The 19,250-nt window shown below is 40.5% G+C and overlaps 3 pseudogenes; 1 reads left to right on the top strand and 2 right to left on the bottom strand.

Annotated features, from left to right (window-relative positions):
• Positions 1-7,773: 7,773 nt before the first annotated feature.
• On the bottom strand, positions 7,774-9,463 carry LOC106381317 (annotated as a pseudogene).
• Positions 9,464-9,922: 459 nt separating this feature from the next.
• Positions 9,923-14,161, top strand: LOC125583558 (annotated as a pseudogene).
• Positions 14,162-16,324: 2,163 nt separating this feature from the next.
• On the bottom strand, positions 16,325-17,639 carry LOC106351423 (annotated as a pseudogene).
• Positions 17,640-19,250: the final 1,611 nt, after the last annotated feature.

The raw sequence follows: 19,250 nt of genomic DNA, 5'->3' as shown, positions 1-19,250 counted from the left end.
ACCATGTCACGAGTGATCTCAACAACATGGCTGCACACATGCCATATGCAGGACCAGATGGCATAGTGATTGGGAATGGAGCCAATCTTCCCATCACACACACCGGTTCACTTTCTCTTCCAACTTCATCTAAAAGTTTCAATCTTAATGATGTTCTTTATGCTCCATCTATGCAAAAGAATTTGATCTCTGTTAACCGGTTCTGTAAAACTAACAATGCCTCTGTGGAATTCTTTCCAACTATGTTTCAGGTGAAGGATCTTCCAACGGGGACACCGGTGCTGACCGCGCCAGTTAATGGCAACCTCTATGAATGGCCTACCAATGACTCACGCACTCCTCTTGCTTTCTCTGCTGTATCATCATCGTCCTTAGACTGGCATCACAGACTAGGACATCCGGCTTTTCCGATTTTACAGCATATTTCTTCTTGTTTTTCTCCTGGTTTTTCTTGTCGTTCTCCAAACTCTCTTCATTGCAATGCTTGTTCTATTAATAAGAGTCACAAATTGCCATTCCATAAAACATCTATTACTTCCTCTCGTCCGTTACAAATTCTTTTCTCAGATGTTTGGTCCTCTCCCATCTTTTCTTTTGATGGTTACAAATACTATTTACTCATAGTTGACCACTATACAAGATATATGTGGTTCTTTCCTTTGAAACTAAAGTCACAGGTCGCAGCCACATTCACCAGATTTAAGGAGCTCGTCGAAACACAGTTCCAAACAAAGATCACAACACTCTATAGCGACACTGGCGGTGAATACATTGCACTCCGACCATTCCTTGCGCAGCACGGCATCTCTCACCTCACAACACCACCACACACACCTGAACACAATGGCCTATCCGAGAGACGACATCGACACATTGTAGAGACAGGTCTTTCGCTTCTCACTCACGCTTCCATCCCTACTGAATATTGGACATATGCCTTTGCTGCAGCTGTATACCTGATCAATAGGATGCCAACGAAAGTACTTTCAATGGACACCCCTTACAATCGGCTCTTTGGAACTGCTCCCAACTACTCCAAACTGAAGATCTTTGGGTGTCTCTGCTACCCGTGGCTGCGACCGTACACATCCAATAAGTTGGAACCACGCTCCACTCCATGTGTCTTTCTTGGTTATTCTCTTACTCAAAGTGCTTATTTCTGTTTTGATCCCTCCACTTCTCGAGTCTTTGTCTCACGACATGTAACTTTTGTTGAACATAAGTTTTCCTTTGTTTCTTTAAGTGCCAATGTCTCTTCCACTCCAGCAACAGAGGAGCTAGCGTGGGTTCCTACGGTGGAACCTTTAGGTCAGCAACAGGTACTCGTGGAGGAGCCCTCACCGGAAACTGGACCTGCACCAACAACGGCATCTCCAACACCAACAGCACCTGCTTCACCAACAGCACCTGCTTCACCAACAGCGCTTGCTCAGTCCACAGCTGCCCCTCCTGCTACAAGCTCTCAGCCAACACAACATGCCATGACAACACGATCACGCAACAACATTGTCAAACCCAACCCAAAGTATGGCTTGACAACAGCACTTGCCCCGTACGTTGAGCCACATACAATCACACAAGCTCTGGCTGATGAGCGCTGGCGGAAGTCTGCAACTGCAGAGTTCAATGCTCAGGTTGTCAACAACACATGGGATCTAGTTCCAGCTGAAGAAGCGACAAACCTAGTTGGCAACAGGTGGATCTTCCGGTACAAATACAACCCTGATGGGACTGAGAAATCACTGAAATCCAGACTGGTAGCAAAGGGATATCATCAACGTCCAGGAATAGATTATCATGAAACATTCAGTCCAGTTATCAAGTCTCCAACAATCCGACTTCTACTTGGGCTCGCAGCAAAATATGACTGGCCTCTTAAGCAACTAGACATCAACAATGCCTTCCTCCAAGGGACTCTCAATGAAGATGTCTACATGGTCCAACCAGCAGGCTTCATCGACAAGGACAAACCAAATCATGTGTGCAAACTCAACAAAGCCCTCTATGGCTTGAAACAGGCGCCACGTGCTTGGTACACGGAGTTAAAAACATATCTTCTCAGCCTTGGATTCAAAAATTCTGTTGCAGATGCATCTCTGTTCTTTTTACATGATCGAGGGATCGTCATCTTCATGCTAATTTATGTCGATGACATTGTGGTTACTGGTAACTCTCTTTCTCGGATCCGTGACATCATCAACAACTTGTCTAGGCGATTCTCTCTTAAAGACCTCGATGACTTGGGATACTTCTTAGGCATTGAGGTCATGCGCTCGTCTCAGGGTATTGATCTCTCTCAGAGAAAGTACATTGCTGACCTACTTCATCGGACCAACATGACACACGCCAAGCCAGTACCAACTCCCATGTGCGCCTCCACGTCGCTCTCTATACGAGATGGTACTACCTTGGATAATCCTTCAGAGTACAGAAATGTTGTCGGCAGCCTACAATATCTTCTTCTCACGCGACCTGATATTGCACTTGCTGTCAACAAACTCTCACAATTCATGCACAAGCCCTCAGATACTCATTGGATGGCGGCTAAGAGAGTGCTACGTTACTTGGCTGGCACGTATACCTCTGGCATCTTCCTCTCTCGTCAGTGTTCTCTCTCCCTCCATGCCTATTCTGATGCGGATTGGGCTGGCAACAAGGATGATTATACCTCCACTGGTGCGTATGTCGTCTTCTTTGGTCAACACCCTATATCATGGTCTGCTAAGAAACAAACGGGAATAGCACGATCGTCAACTGAGGCTGAATATCGAGCTGTCTCAGCTGCTGCTGCTGAGGTACGTTGGCTCTACTCGTTACTGCGAGAACTACACATTCCAATCATCTCCACCCCGACGATCTACTGCGACAACGTTGGAGCTACCTACCTTAGTGCCAACCCTGTGTTTCATTCACGCATGAAACATCTAGCACTTGACTTTCATTTCATACGTGAACAAGTGCAGAATGGAGACACGTCTCATCAAAGGATCAGCTTGCTGATGGTTTAACCAAACCGCTACCAAGGAACCGGTTTCAACTCCTCTTTACCAAGATCGGCCTCACTAACCGTGCTCCGTCTTGAGGGGGGATGTTAGGATAATGACGTATCATTATAGAGATAATCATAGTTTAAGATAACTGTTGTATTTATCTTATAGATAACTATGAGCATGTGATAAGATCAACTTGACTCTATCACATGATCTCGACTTGTATAAATAGAGAGCTGCAGACATCAATAAACTTAAGCTTTCCACAATACAAATCTTATAGTAAGAACAATTGGAATAATGTTTTGTGTTTGTAGAGAGAAGCTCCGTTCCCTCAAATGGACACCTATTGTTTATTCATCTGCGATAAACTGGTCATGGCGTTGACAAGTACGTTTCCTTACCTTTACAGTTTTGTTTTAACTTATTCTATTTGATGTTATATATGAACATTTATACATGTAGTATTGTGGTTGCTGCTGCGACTGTTCAAAAGGAGAGATCAAGAAGACTTTGTACAGCCATATTAAACCAAGTGATAAGAGAATTAGCTGTTGCATTTAAACCAAGTGATATGAAATTATTCTCTTCTTCTCTCTTTTGTTCTTCACATTCTTCAGTTTCCAGCAAGTAAAAAAGCTCATATTCTCACACTCCTATTCGTCTTCTTTGGCTCAGCCCTTAAAAGATCGACAAGAATGGAGGAGGTACATAGTTTTTTAGCACTAAAACTATTATTCTTAGTTTGTATTGAAAAAAAAATGTTGCTGGTGAAGGAACAATGTCAAGTCTTTCACGTGAGAGAAATCTTGCAACCAAAGGGGGGGCATAATAAACTGAGACTATATAAGTTTCGTTTAGTTATGTATTTCTTGAGAAATAATGTAATTCTTTGTTTTTTTTTTTTTGTTAAAGGGTTTTATAATTCACGTTTGTGTGTTGAGCGTAAATAAAAGGGACCGCTTTATACGATTCAGTGATGTTTTTAGTTTAATTTCAGCTTCTTTCTTTTCATGAAATTCAAGCTACTTCACAAATCAAAGATGCATGCATATTTGCGTGGGGAACTACATAGACACCCATTCAACAAGAACTCTATTTATAATCACGTCCTAATGAATCGGTCATTTGAACAAAAAAAAAACCACTTCCTAATGAATCGGTCATACTTTTATTTTTAAAATAGATACAAAGACACCCATTCAACAAGAACTCTATTTATAATCACGTCCTTATGAATCGGTCATTTGAACAAAAAAAAAATCACTTCCTAATGAATCGGTCATACTTTTATTTTGGAGATTAATGTTTCATAACCAAGTTGCTTTGGTCTAGTGGTATAGGAGCTCCAGCTGGAGTGCCCGCCCCTGGGTTCGAGCCTTGGCCACTGCGGAATTTAACATATGGGCTGCAGCATCCGAGACCGAAAACCGTTACACGGTGAGCCACATGGTGACGCCCTGGCAGCGTCCATGCTCACTTCGGTCTCTAGTCTGGACCACCTCGGTGGAGCCAGGATACTCGGTTAGCAAAAAAAAAAATGTTTCATAAATAAAAACAGATATCAGTGTACGTAGTATCCTCCCTTATCTTTAGGATTCGATTCCCACCTTCAACATTCCACTTTTTTCTCATTTCAGTTTGTTATTTAAAGGGTTTCAAAACATACAACAATTATCCAAAACTAGATTGTTTCAAATTTCTCAAAAGATATTTAATTCGAAGCTAATTATCACGAGAACTACAAATTAATTCCAAAAATGAAGTTAATTTCATTGATGTGCATCGCCTTTGTCATACTCTTGACATCATTCCCGGCTACGGCTATTACGTTCAACCCTGCTTGCATTAAAAATCATGATACCTGCGGCCCCCTAGTTGCTGTAAAGGGCCGGCGGTGGAGACCCGAATGTTGTAAAATTTGGAGCGGGAATGTACTTCCAGAAACAAGACAATGTGCATGTTATGTACTGAAACATTCTTTATTTGGCAATGGTGTTCTTCCCCTTATTTTAGCTAAGTGTAAATTAGGTGGTATCGAACAATTCAAATGTTCGGAGGTGGAAACATAAAATAGTTAACTAACCAGAATCGTGAAAACCAAACTGGAGATAATAAGATAAAGTAATCAATTGGGTATTTCTTTATTTCTTTCTAATCATTTTAATAATGTTACTGTTCAATAAGGAGAGAGAAATGGTTTGTTTTTGTTCATGCTCGTGTGAATTACGATTCCATGTTTTTTTGTTTCCATGTATTTTCTTATATATTTAGTAAAAAAATGAAAAGGTATAATCTAGTCTGGATTAAGTACCATAAATAAATATTTGTTCTTAATCTTAGTGCTTTGGACTTGTAACACCAACTTTATGCGTAATAAGCATGGGGAGAAGAAGCAAATGAAGAATTCTTCTTATTCACCAAGTTTTGTAATATAATAATTTTCATTCTACCAAAAAAGCCTCTCTCTAGTATTTTCTCTAACTTCTTTCTAAAAAAGCTTCCGACCAAATAGATTTGCTCATGTGGCCAGTGGGCTCTTTGCTGCCGGTCACCCATAATCTTTTTGTTTTTGTTTTTGCTTTGTATTATATTTCTTCTCTTCGCGGTGGCGATAAACCGTGGCAAATTTTTGTTGTGTATTCAAAATCTTAATTGAAGCAAAACTTGATGATTGTGTTGTGTTATTCTTCGATTGAGATTGATCTTTTATGTATGCTTCTCCTCTTTCACAGTTGCTCTTTAAATCCCGTTCGCTTTAATGGAGTTTTCTTCTTCTCTATTGGATTCGCATGTACTCTTTTCTTAAGGGAGTCAATTTTCACTCTTTAAAAGATGAAGCCGATGAATAGGCTCTTAGGTGGAGGTGATGTTAGAGTAATCTCGATGAAGATTTAGATGAATCGGCATCCTCTCGGAGATGGTCCGATAAAGATCTTTAATTTTATTGGATTGATTGAGTAATCCCAGAGTTATTACCCAATGAAGTTGATGGTGGCTCTCATTGAAGCGACAGCCGGATGAAAGATAGCAGATCGCAGTCTCATCCCATGTCAGATCCAGAAGTTTAAAGACTCATGCAAAGGAGGATGAGGGCGCGTGTCACGTCTTTCCCGTGCATGGAACTCGAAGAGCCTAATGGACCACGAATTAGGCCTAATAAAATTTATTTTATGATGATGAGTTTCAAGCTTGTTGCTTCTCTTGTAATGTTCATTGGTAGGCATGGACATTCGGGGTCCCAATCGGGTTTCGATTTTATCCATTCGGGTTTCGGTTTTTCGGGTTTATCAAAATCAACCCCATTCGGGTTATATAAAAGTTCGGTTCGTGACCGGTTCGGGTTCTATCGGGTTCGGGTCGGGGTTAGTAAATCTTCAAAGAACCGGTATAACCCATTGTACTTTCGGGTTCGGGTCCCAATCGGTTCTTCAGTTTAAAAATACATGATTTGTACCTATTTTGTAACTAAAACATAAATAAAATCGGTTCTTCGGATTTAAAATACATGATTTGTACATATTTTAATAGCCAAAACATAAGTAAAATCGATTCAAAAATAAGAAAAAACATCAAACGTGATCATTCAAAATCAAACGAAAGATAAACATAGTTAGTGATATAAAAAAAACCTTATAAATGAAATCATAAAACAAAATATAAGTTCTCATGAAATGAGAAACATTATTCAATAAAAACAAAACCAAAATCTAAAAACTCCAGGCATCAACCGCCACATTCCACCATCAACCTTCATGTAACAGATAATTATTTTAGAAGTTCAATAATATCTTAAAGTATTTTGGATACATATTAAGAATTAAGATCATATTTGGTAGAAGTTCTTTTTGTGATTTTAAATGTTTCGGGTTCTATCGGATATCCATTTAGGTCCGGGTTCGGTTCGGATAATACCCATAACCCAAAATACCAAAAAACAGGATCCATTCGGTATTTATGTCGGGTTCGGATCGGTTCGGATTCATTTTTATCGGATCGGGTTCGGTTCGGATTTTCGGGTTCGGTTTATTTGCCCAGCCCTATTCATTGGGCCTTTCTAAAGGAAAGAAACAGTTGACAAAAAAAAAAAGAAAAAAAATTCTACCTACTTAGGCCCTTCTTAATTCCTCAAATCCCTCTTTTTCCAATATTACAATTTCTTCCTCTTGACTATCAACAACAGACCTCAATGGGTTCATATCCTATGGCCTCTTGGGAGTCTTTTTTGGATAGTCATCCATACTGTGAAGGAGCATTGGGGTGTGATAAGGAAACCAAATCCCTTTGTACCAGTCAACTGCTGAATGGTTAGCTTCCATGTGAGCTAATCATTACTCATCCTCGCAAGTTTTTAGATGACTGCTTCTTTTTATCAGGTGGTTGAGTATAATCTATTTTGAATTAGCCTGTTGGACTAGTTTCTCTTATTCAAGAAATCCACTTGCTCAGTGACACAAGAGCAGCTAAGCGGGTCCGTAACTTTGTTGGTAATATAAAGGGAAAACTCAGATCTTCTGTTTTGATCTTTGCTTGTGCGCGTCTCAGACATGTATTGCACATCTTTGTTTCTTACAAGCGTCAAATCGTTTATACATTTTTAGTGAAACAAAGGTGAGCAGGTAGCCAGGTAGTACCTTTCCTTGCAACTCACGCATGAATATAATAAATCAACTATTTCATTGTTGATGACTGGATGATTCACAATCAAGTTGCTGGGTATAGTATTTACACTAAATTTTTTTTTTCTTTTGTTTACTCGTGAGATCATCAAAGATGTTTTAGATATATGAAAAGCACATTTCATAGTCTATATTCATCTTCCATGTATGTTTCTTTGATGATTTAAAAAAAACAGAAGTACATCAACACTTCTTATCTTTGTGTTTTCTTAATCTCAAGTTGGTAAATAGAAAAAAATGATGAAAAGAAGAAGAAAAACAAATTACTACGAGGCTCTCAGTAAAGCTGTTCTTTCTTTTCATGCCACCATCTCCACCTGTAAACACAAAATTGCTAGAAACATTAGTGAACTTTTATATAATTTTATATAATATAAAAAATATATAAAAAATTATTTTAAAAAATGAATTTTAATATAATTTTGTGCCAAATCTTGCATTCTGAGATCATCAAGTCAATGTAGTATACGTACCAGTAATATTCCCAACGAGGACGGACTTTGGTCATGCGGTTATCATCAGATGGGTGATAAGGATGAGCAGCGTGGTGAGTGTTGTGGAAAGCGCAGCAACCTGCAGCGTAGACGGATGTTGACAACCGATAACTTTCTCCAGTCAAGACGGATCTCTTCAAGAACACCAGCTTTACAAGCATCACACTCGTAGCATAACGTTTCAATACCATTGTTCCATCTATAGCAATCTTCTCCTCCGACTATTACTCCAGTCTCGTACGTGCACGCCGTTGGTGGCTTACAACATCCCGACTACAATCAAAGACAGGTTAGTTACTAAACAAACTGATGAAGATGCTAGTTCATATCATAGGACACAAGCGGAGTTTATAACCAAACCGGAAAAAAAAAACAAAATCCGATATGAACAGTTATACAAAAATACCCGAACGGACCTAAAATCATTAGATATTTTTGGATTCCGAAATAATATCTGAAATTAGCTAAATTTGTTAAACTTTTACATATTTAAGGTAATTTAGATATTATCGAAAGATAAGGATGATGATACCTGAACAGAAGTCATATCCCTTTGGAAATAATCAAGTGTGGTCCAAGATTCAATCTTAGAACAAGTCTTTGAAGTCAAGATACAGCTTCTAATGGAGTTCCAATACTCTTGATCTCTAACTCTTGATCTCAGCCACGGATGATAATCTCCAAGTCTATACTCTTTGTAAACCCACACCACCTCCTTGGCTAGTCACCACAAGACCAAAGAGCGTTAGACCCATGAGAGTCGCTATGAGGAAGATCGTGACAACTAAGTACACCCACAGAGCCCATGCCACGTTGAAACAAGCTCCTATGAAACCAGCAAGGGATACTAACAGTATGATGAATCCTATCACGAGAAGCGGTGTCTGGAGGAAGTTCTCGCAAGTTTTACTGCTTCTTGCCTTCCATAGAGCAGTTCCTTTGATTGGTATTGAAGCTAGTAAGCTGAGAAGGTTTATGACCCCAATCACTGTGTTGCTGAACCTGTACATAGTAGGATTGTTATCAAGAAGAAACCAGAGAACTTTGCAGTGTTTCTCTTCTCTAATCAGATTCTCTCTTATCAATTAGGAATCCCCTGGACTATATTTGCGAAGTGATTTTGCCACAAGTCATTTCTACAATCAATTTCACAAAACAAGTATGACATTGCTACTGAAATTGATGATATGTCTTATAGCTTAATATGACATGGACAATTGCATTTAATGTTAATTTATATTTTTGGTAAACTTTTTAAAATATGGTAATAACTCATATAATACATTTAATGTCAATTTATATTTTAGAAATTTTTTTAGAATATGAAAATAACTCATAAATCATCATTAAAATAAATATATTCAAATATGACATTATAAATTTCGAAATATAATATAATTATATATTTTTAAATTATATAATTTTATTACTAAAATTTTCAAAAATGTATATAATTTTTTTAGAAAATTATAAAAATTTAATCGTAAAATCATTATTTTCTTATATATCTACAAATTTTATAAATATTGTTTAATTTTAATTGTTGGTGATTATGCAACTTTTACAAATGTATTTAATATATTTAATTAAAATAAATAGATAGAAAAATCTATCTAAGATTATAATTTCAAATATAAACATGCATATTTTTAAATATAATTTTTATGTTTAATTAAATCAAATTTATATTAAAATATTGATACGAAAAAGAAAATTTACAATATTAAAAAAACTTATTTTAAAATATAATTTATATTTATCTGTTAAAAAATATTTTAATTTTTTTTACTGCACATGGTGCAGGAAGACACCTAGTTTTAATTAAGGGAAAAAGTTAAGAGTTAATTGTTTAATGATTCATGCTCATATTCTCTTGTCGTTTCTTGATTTATTTTTATTTTTGTCAAGAGGTCGTTTCTTGATTTGAATCAACTAAACAACAACATTAAAATTGTATTTTTTTTCAAATAAAAGCGTCTTTTTGGACAATTGTTTCTTGTTTAATAGTATTTTATACGCTTATGTCGTTTAAACCAGACCACAAGTAGTGCCTTGAATAAAATATGTACATAAAATTAAACTATATTGTATATAGAATCAGATAAATTCACAATGATCAATGAAAGGTAAGCAAAGAATAATATAGAGGACGGATGGTGAATTTTCTTTTTAAGATGCTTTTACTGGCCCCATAACTTGGCATATTAGGTTCTGTAGGTAGAGCACAATATGATGTTTGATTCCCACATTCACTATTTTTTAAGCAAGAAAAATGCTAAAACATACTTAATTTAAGCCAAAATGTCATAAAACAACAAAATAAGACAATAATAACATTACTGCAACAAATACATAGTTTTTAATACCGAAAGCTAGATCGAATCAAAATAAAAAAAACATGAGTGGCAACTCTAAGGTTTTGGCGAATGGTGAGAATAGGGTTCAATAGTCGGGAGATCAGGATGTGACCATGATGGATGTGGGGGAGAGAGCGAGACCACCCGGAGACCCTCCGGACATAGGGCTTTCATGGGTAGCCAAGGTAGCGGGTACGAGTGAAGGGGGTATGTCGGTACCAGAGAGCTTGATTGATGATGCTTTCGTGTCGGAAAGGCTCCGAGTCGAGTTCCCGAATGGAGAGGATGGTGAACCGTGTATCACGATCGAGACAGAGGTTTTGGAAGCGATGAACGGGATGTGGAAGCAGTGCATGATCGTTAGGGTGTTGGGAAGGAGTGTTGCGATCTCTGCCTTGAGCAAGAAGTTACGAGAGTTATGGGATCCGAAGGGAGCAATGTATGTGATGGACCTGCCCAGGCAGTTTTTCATGGTCTGTTTCGAGAAAGAGGATGAATACTTAGGGGCACTGACAGGAGGCCCATGGAGAGTCTTTGGCAGTTACCTCATGGTGAGGGCTTGGTCGCCGGAGTTTGATCCTTTAAGAGATGACATTGTTACAACACCGGTTTGGTGGGTTAGATTAACAAATATACCAGTGAATCTCTATCATCGATCGATCCTTATGGGAATCGCCAAGGGATTGGGGCAGCCAGTTCGAGTAGACATGACCACACTGAAGTTTGAAAGAGCGAGGTTTGCAAGAATCTGTGTGGAGGTTAATCTAGCAAAGCCGTTGAAAGGGACAGTGCTAATTAATGGTGAGAGATACTTCGTAGCTTATGAAGGGTTATCTGAAATCTGTTCAAGGTGTAGAATTTACGGGCATTTGGTTCATGGATGCCCAAAAACGATTGCGGAGAAGGTGGCTAACTTGGCAATACAGACGGAGACGCCGACACTTACCAATCCAGTGCCTAAACAAGTCCCACCAAGGCAGGAAGATGGTTTTACTCAAGCAAAGGGATCAAGAAGAGGAACGCAAGCCCCGCGATCGGTGAATGTTGTGACCGGAGAATCAAATGGGGTGACTAATCGGAAGCTCCAAGAGATTCTTAATTTTAAAGAGGCTAATGAGATTGCACTATCGAATAAGTATGGAAGTCTGGAGATGGCTACGAATGTGGATGGATCAAAGGAGGATGTGGTTGCTGGTGAAGAGAATAAGGAGAATCATGATATGAATATCCAGAACAGTAAGGGAAAGGGTCTCCCGCAAGGAAAAGAAGCTTTAATCTTTAGTGGGAAAACAAGTACGTCGACTAGCTTGAAAGGGATGACTAAGGAGAAGTGGGCTGCGAACAAGAGAATAATGGAGGGAGGTAGAGGAAAGCCCAAAAGGGTAAATAACAGGCCCATTAGGGGCTTGGTGTTTAGTCCGACGAAGGGTGAAATCAGTCCGGTAAAAGACTGAGAGTGGATAACATTGATGCAGGGAGATCCAGGGGTGTGTTTAGTGATGGTGTGGAGGAAGTCAGAAGTATGTCTAAACCTCTGCTACTACGAGATGAAGCGTTGGACAACCTGATGGAGAGTACTATCAGCGAGGTGGATCAGAGAGTGGCTGATATACAGACGAGCTCACAAGGAGATGGTAGGATCGTGCCCCTTGCATGACAGCGTGCCCCGGTAATTCGTATAGACCTTAACAGATTAATTATGATGAATTGCTTATTCTGGAATTGCCGGGGGGCAAAAAAACTCAATTTCAGACGCTCTATTCGATACATATTGAAGAAGTTTAATACTGATGTTCTTGCACTTTTTGAGACTCATGCGGGTGGAGAAAAAACGAGAAGGATTTGCCAGAATTTGGGGTTTGAGTACTCCTTTCGGGTAGATGCCGTTGGTCAAAGTGGTGGAATTTGGCTCTTGTGGAGAGACCAAGCGGGCGTGATTACGGTTTTGGAATCGTCAGAGCAGTTTGTTCATGCTAGGGTGGTTAATGGGACAGAGACTATCCATCTCATCGCCGTATACGCAGCACCTACAGTTAGTCGTAGAAGTAGACTTTGGGGGCAGCTAAAAAGGATATTGGAGTATATAGATGAACCGGTGCTGGTTGGTGGAGACTTTAATACTATCTTGAGGTTGGATGAGAGGACATGGGGGAATGGGAGGCTTTCATCAGACTCTCTGGACTTTGGGGAATGGATTAATGAGATTGCCTTGGTGGATATGGGTTTTAAAGGCAATACATTTACATGGAAACGAGGAAAAGAGACGCGGAACTTTGTGGCGAAGCATTTGGACAGGGTTTTATGTAATGCACAGGCGCGGGTTAGATGGCAGGAGGCGGTGGTGTCCCACCTTCCGTTCCTAGCGTCTGATCATGCACCACTCTATATGCAACTAAAACCTGAGCAGAGAAGTAACCCAAGGAGGAGACCGTTTAGATTTGAGGCAGCGTGGCTGAAGCATGAAGGATTTAAAGAGCTGTTATTGGCTTCCTGGAATGGTCAAATGCGTACTCCTGATGCATTGGTATCTCTACAACTGAAACTTAAAAAATGGAATAAAGAGATTTTTGGAAATGTGATTCAACGTAAAGAAAAACTTCTCGGTGAGATCAAGGGTATTCAGGAGCAGTTGGAAAGGAATCCGAATGATGATCTACTGTCGAGGGAGGGGGTGCTTCAGAAGGAGCTTGATGTGGTCCTAGAACAAGAGGAAGTATTATGGTATCAGAAGTCTCGGGAAAAATGGATAGTTCTTGGAGACAGGAATACGAACTATTATCATACGAGTACTATAGTGAGGCGGAAGAGAAATAGGATTGAGATGCTGAAAGACGACGATGGCCGTTGGATAGATCAGTCGGAAGAGCTGGAGAAGCTAGCAATAAACTATTACAAGAGACTGTATTCAACCGAGGACCTCAACCTAGACACGGAAAAGCTCCCCCCGCAAGGCTTTACCGAGCTGGAGATTTTGAATGAACCTTTCTCGAAACTAGATATCGAGACTTCTGTTCGATCTATGTGGAAATATAAGTCCCCTGGGCCAGATGGCTTTCAACCTGTTTTCTATCAAGATTCATGGGATGTGGTGGGGGAGTCGGTAACTAGGTTCGGGTTGGAGTTCTTTGAATCGGGAGTTCTACCGGAAGGCACGAATGATGCAATGTTAGTCCTCATACCGAAGGTTCTTAAACCTGAAAGAATAATGCAGTTCCGGCCTATAAGTCTATGTAATGTTCTTTTCAAGATCATAACAAAGGCCATGGTGTTGAGACTGAAGAAACTAATGCTGAAGCTCATAGGCCCAGCGCAAGCAAGTTTTATCCTTGGTCGACTCAATTCTGATAATATTGTTATTGTTCAAGAAGCGGTTCACTCAATGAGAAGGAAGAAAGGACGAAGAGGACGGATGCTCCTTAAACTAGACCTCGAGAAAGCTTATGATAGAATCAGGTGGGACTTCTTAGAGGATACACTCTATGCAGCAAAGCTACCACGGAGTTGGATTAAATGGATTATGGAATGTGTCACAAATCCGGGAATGAGTCTATTGGAATGGAGAGAGAACATAGGCGTTTACGCCTCAACGTGGACTTCGACAGGGTGATCCTCTGTCCCCGTACCTATTTGTGCTATGCATGGAGAGACTATGTCACCAAATTGAATTTTCGGTGGCAAACAAGGAGTGGAAGCCGATCAGATTATCTAGAGGTGGACCGGCTCTATCACATGTTTGTTTCATGGATGATCTAATTTTGTTTGTTGAGGCCTCACTATCGCAAATTCGTGTAATACGCAGGGTACTTGAGTGGTTTTGTGGAGCTTCTCGGCAGAAAGTTAATCTGGAGAAATCTGTTATCTTCTTCTCTGAGAATGTTCATCGGGACCTAGTGAACTTAATAAGCAATGAGAGTGGCATTAAAGGAACTAAGGAGTTGGGAAAATACCTGGGTATGCCGATCCTGCAAAAGAGGATTAATAAGGAGACTTTTGGAGAAGTGATTGAGAAGGTTTCCTCAAAACTTGCTGGATGGAAGAAGAGATTCTTGAGTTTGGCGGGAAGAATCACTCTCACCAAATCTGTTCTCTCATCTATCCCAGTCCACACGATGAGTACTATAGCTCTGCCGGCGTCAACTCTAAACCAACTGGATAAGATTGCTCGAGCTTTTATCTGGGGCAGTAGCGAAGGTAACAGAAAGCAGCATTTGGTTTCTTGGGATAAAATTTGCAAACCTAAAAGAGAAGGGGGGCTTGGTATAAGGTTGGAAAAGGAAATGAATGTTGCTTTATTAGCAAAACTTAGATGGAGATTGCTGAATACATATGATACTCTATGGGTCAAGGTGCTGCGGAAAAAGTTCCGAGTGGGGAGCTATATGACCCAACATGGTTGATAGTCCAGGGGACCTGGTCACCGACTTGGAGAAGCCTAGTGGTGGGTATCAGAGAAGTTGTTATTCTGGGAACGTGTTGGATCTTGGGGGACGGCCGCCGGGTTCGTTTCTGGAAAGACAATTGGTTGTTGAACGAGCCCCTATACGAATCAAGTATGGTGCATATCCCAGAGCCGATCTTAGAAGCAAGGGCCCGAGACTTATGGCAGAATGGAACCAGTTGGCTACTTCAAGCTATTGAGCCGTATATGTCAGTATAGAATCAGTTAAGACTAGCTGAAGTAGTGATTGATGATGTTACTGGAGTCCGAGATAGAATGTCGTGGGAAGAGAGCAAAGATGGATTGTTTTCTGTTAAATATGCGTATGCCTTACTGACTAGAGATGAAGTACTGAGACCAAACATGGAATCCCTATACAGCCTGGTGTGGTGTCTAGTTGCTCCAGAACGAGTCCGAGTCTTCTTATGGTTGGTAACACATCAGGTTATCATGACGAACATGGAACGGAAGCGTAGACATTTGAGTGATAATGTTGTGTGCCCGTTGTGTAGAGATGGAGACGAAACCATTCTCCATGTTCTTCGAGACTGTCAGGCAGCAGTTGGAATATGGGTGAAAATCATGATTCCGAGTAGACAACAGCATTTCTTTAGCTTACCTCTATTGCAATGGCTCTACGAGAATCTGGGGAGGGACAAGCCGGGTAATGGAGACCAATGGCCAACACTTTTTGCCTTCACTGTGTGGTGGTGCTGGAAATGGTGATGTGGCTATGTATTTGGTGAAACAAGGACATGTCGAGACAGAGTGCAGTTTGTTAAAGAAAAGTCCAGAGAAGTGTTGGAAGCAAATAAGCATTTGCGAGATCGTTCTTGTGCTAGGGGCCGGGTGGAGAAGCAAATCGCATGGCAGCGACCCGTTAATGGCTGGCTTAAATTGAACATTGATGGAGCATCTAGGGGTAACCCTGGACTGGCCACAGCGGGAGGAGCTGTGCGAGACGAATTTGGAATGTGGAAAGGAGGTTTTGCGATTAATATAGGTATTTGTTTGGCTCCGTTGGCAGAACTGTGGGGTGTTTACTATGGACTGTGCATAGCATGAGATTGTGGTATTCGGAGGCTAGAGGTGGAAGTTGATTCAGAGAGTGTGGCGGGTTTTCTTCAGACAGGGATTCATGATTCTCATCCCATATCCTTCCTAGTACGTTTGTGCTATGACTTCATTTCAAGAGACTGGATAGTCAAAATTTCTCACGTGTATAGGGAGGCTAATTGTCTAGCAGATGGATTAGCTAACTATGCGTTTTCTTTACCGTTTGGTTTACATTATTTTGAGTCGGCTCCAGAGCATGTTGCTTCAGTTTTGTTAGAAGATTGTAACGGAGTGTCCAGAACTCGACAAATTTGCCTGTAGTTGTTTTGTTTTTGATTTGAATAAAAAGTAGGCCTGCAGCCTACCAAAAAAAATACATAGTTTCTAATTAGAACAAAGACTAAACCAGACCAAGAGAAAAGTCGACAACATCTTTTAACTCTGTCCTTCCACTATCATCATCATCATCATCATCCTCATAACTTATTGTTGTACCAGAACACACCTTTCTTCTCACCTTGCCTATCCGGTTCAACATAGATACACTCCTTCGCCTCCCTCCACATCGCCTTAACCGCCGGCGTTCCATCAAACTGGTAATACTCTCCAAAGTATCGGCTTTATCGCCTTGGTCGCTTCCATCGCGTTATAATGCGGCATCGTCGAGAACAGATGATGCGCCACGTGCGTGTCCGTGATGTTATGGAACACCTTGTTCAAGATTCCATAGTCTCTATCCACAGTAGCCAAAGCTCCTCTCAACCAATCCCACTCGGAAGAATCATAGTGAGGCAGCGAAGGGTGCGTGTGCTGCAAGTAAGTGATCAAGACGAGGAAACAGTTGACAATTAGAAGCGGAACTCCGTAGACACAGACCACAGAGGCTACTCCTCGCGAAGCAGCGTAACGGTAGAGACCGTAACATACGGAGAGGACGCCAGCGTCAGAGATGTATATCTGGAGACGCTCGCGGTCGTTGTAGATGGGAGCGTTCGGGTGGAAATGGCAAGCGAAACCGTCGCTGTAAGGTCTTCCCGAGACGTTGAAGGCTAAGTACAACGGCCAGCCGAGCTTGAACTGGACGGTTAGCATCACCGTGCGTCCTAGCGGGTTGTTGAGGTACTTGCCGTACCACTTGATGTCGGATTTCTTCTTGGGGACGAACACTTCGTCCCTATCGAGGGATCCGGTGTTGGAATGGTGGCGTCATGGATGTACTTCCAGGAGAAGTACGGGACGAGGAGGAAGGAGTGGAAGACGAGGCCGACGGCGTCGTCCAGCCACTGGTGGTCGCTGAAGGCGTGGTGGCCGCACTCGTGGGCTATGACCCAGAGGCCCGTTAGGACGCAGCCTTGGCAGGCCCAGTAGAGGGGTCAGGCGAGGTAAGGGAGAGGGAAGTAGGCTGTGGAGAGGTGGTAGAGGGAGGAGCCGAGGAGGAGATGATGATGTCGAAGAGGAGAAGGAGCGTGGGATGGAGCGTTTGAAGCAGTGAGGTGGGATTGCTTTCTTGAGGTCTCCGAGAGTGAATGGTGGTGTCTCGCAGGGGACGCGTTTGAGGGTGTTGGTTCCGGGGGAGCTGGAGGGAGGAGAGACTTGCATTCTTCCACCTGCGCCCATGTTTGTTTCTGTAGAGAAAACCAAAAAAAAAAAAAGGAAAAGAAAGTTAATGTTATGGAGACAGGGAGACTTTTTTTTTTTTTTTTTATCTTTAATCAAATTTGTACATGCAAACTCTTTATGCATTTGAATCTATGAAAGAGCATCTGAACCCTGAAGTACCTACCTAATTTAAATCATCCGTTTTATTTGTACAAAGTTGATGAGCTTATTATAAGTCAATGAAACGTTCTTCCATTTATTAAGTATTTATATACAGTACCAAGAACCAATAGGAATCGGTCAAGTCAATCAAAAGATTCAACAATAGGTGATTTTTCTAACCAACCTATGGAATAAAGAGAGTTCTAAATAGATAGTGAAGAAGGCACTAATCATAATTGAGAAGAAACATGGGTGCATATGCGAGACGATAGACAGTAATCATTATTAATGTGTGAGATGAAAGGAACATGATAAGATTTGTCAAATGGAAACAGAGAAGCAGATTTATAGTTGAATGCAATAAGATTAGTAGATTTATCGATTGAAATTCCAAATACTAGAGAGATGGACGCGACGAGATAAACACATACCAGAAATTCATAAAAATAAGAGGAAAATGAGAAGAAGAAGAAGAAGACCTTGAAAGCTGCTGACGTAGGGTGGGGGGAGAGATTTTACGTTAATAACGATGAACCCTACAATGAAGCTCCTCCAAAGAATCTATCTTTCTTCTCTTTCTCTCACTTGTCTCGGCACTTTCTCAATCTGTTGTAGTTTGTCTGGTCAGATGGGAGTGGCAATAGGCAGGGCCGTTTTTAAATTGATGAGAGAGGAAGGCATTTGAATGACATCTCTTCTTTTTTCAACTGGGCCCCTCTTTTCTCTTATTTTCAACTGGGCCAACGAACGACCATTAGTTTAGAATTTACCAAAATGTAAAAGTTACAGTGATGAAAAGGTGATATTACTACGACATTCTCTCTTTTTCTCGTCCACGTTATCTTGGTTACCTATGTAATGTAATAAAAAATGGTCGTATCATGTTATTTACTTAATCACTTTGGAACGCAATAACACATGCGGTACTTGTTTGAACCAGTTTTTCTCTACGTAAGTCAATCATGTATCGTTTCTTAATATGAGATTAGAAACAACTTGATAAAGTGGTGATAAGACGCCCAACTATTCATATATTGATTAATAATTCGTCGGTCGTAATAATCAAGAATAAGCAGAAGAAGTAGAAGTAGATGGTAGTTGATGATGCCTTTCATTTAATGAAGCAACGTCCTTGGCGTGGCGACTCCACAAGTCACAAAAATACTGGTGTCGGGAAATAAAAAAGGTTGCTGAAAGTGGAAAATGGAGTATCGTGTTTGGCTTCTTCTCCCTTTAGCCCATGTGAACAAACAAGAACTTACAAAAATATCTAACAGACAAATTGTGGTGATGCTCACGTGAGGATTTCTCTCTCTTTTCTTTTTCTTATTACAATTTGTTATGTATGTGTAATCATCTTTGATACTATAATAATCAAATTTGTTGGCAGACGAAAAGAAACTAGTAATTGATTAGATTGAGATCTCTTGTATTATACTAGACTTAGAAGATGATTAGAGTTTGATTTGTCTAAG

This window comes from Brassica napus, chromosome A1 (assembly GCF_020379485.1).
Source record: "Brassica napus cultivar Da-Ae chromosome A1, Da-Ae, whole genome shotgun sequence".
Taxonomy (NCBI): Eukaryota; Viridiplantae; Streptophyta; class Magnoliopsida; order Brassicales; family Brassicaceae; genus Brassica; species Brassica napus.
Note: the sequence above shows the minus strand (reverse complement) of the source record. Positions and strands in the feature narration are given on the sequence as shown.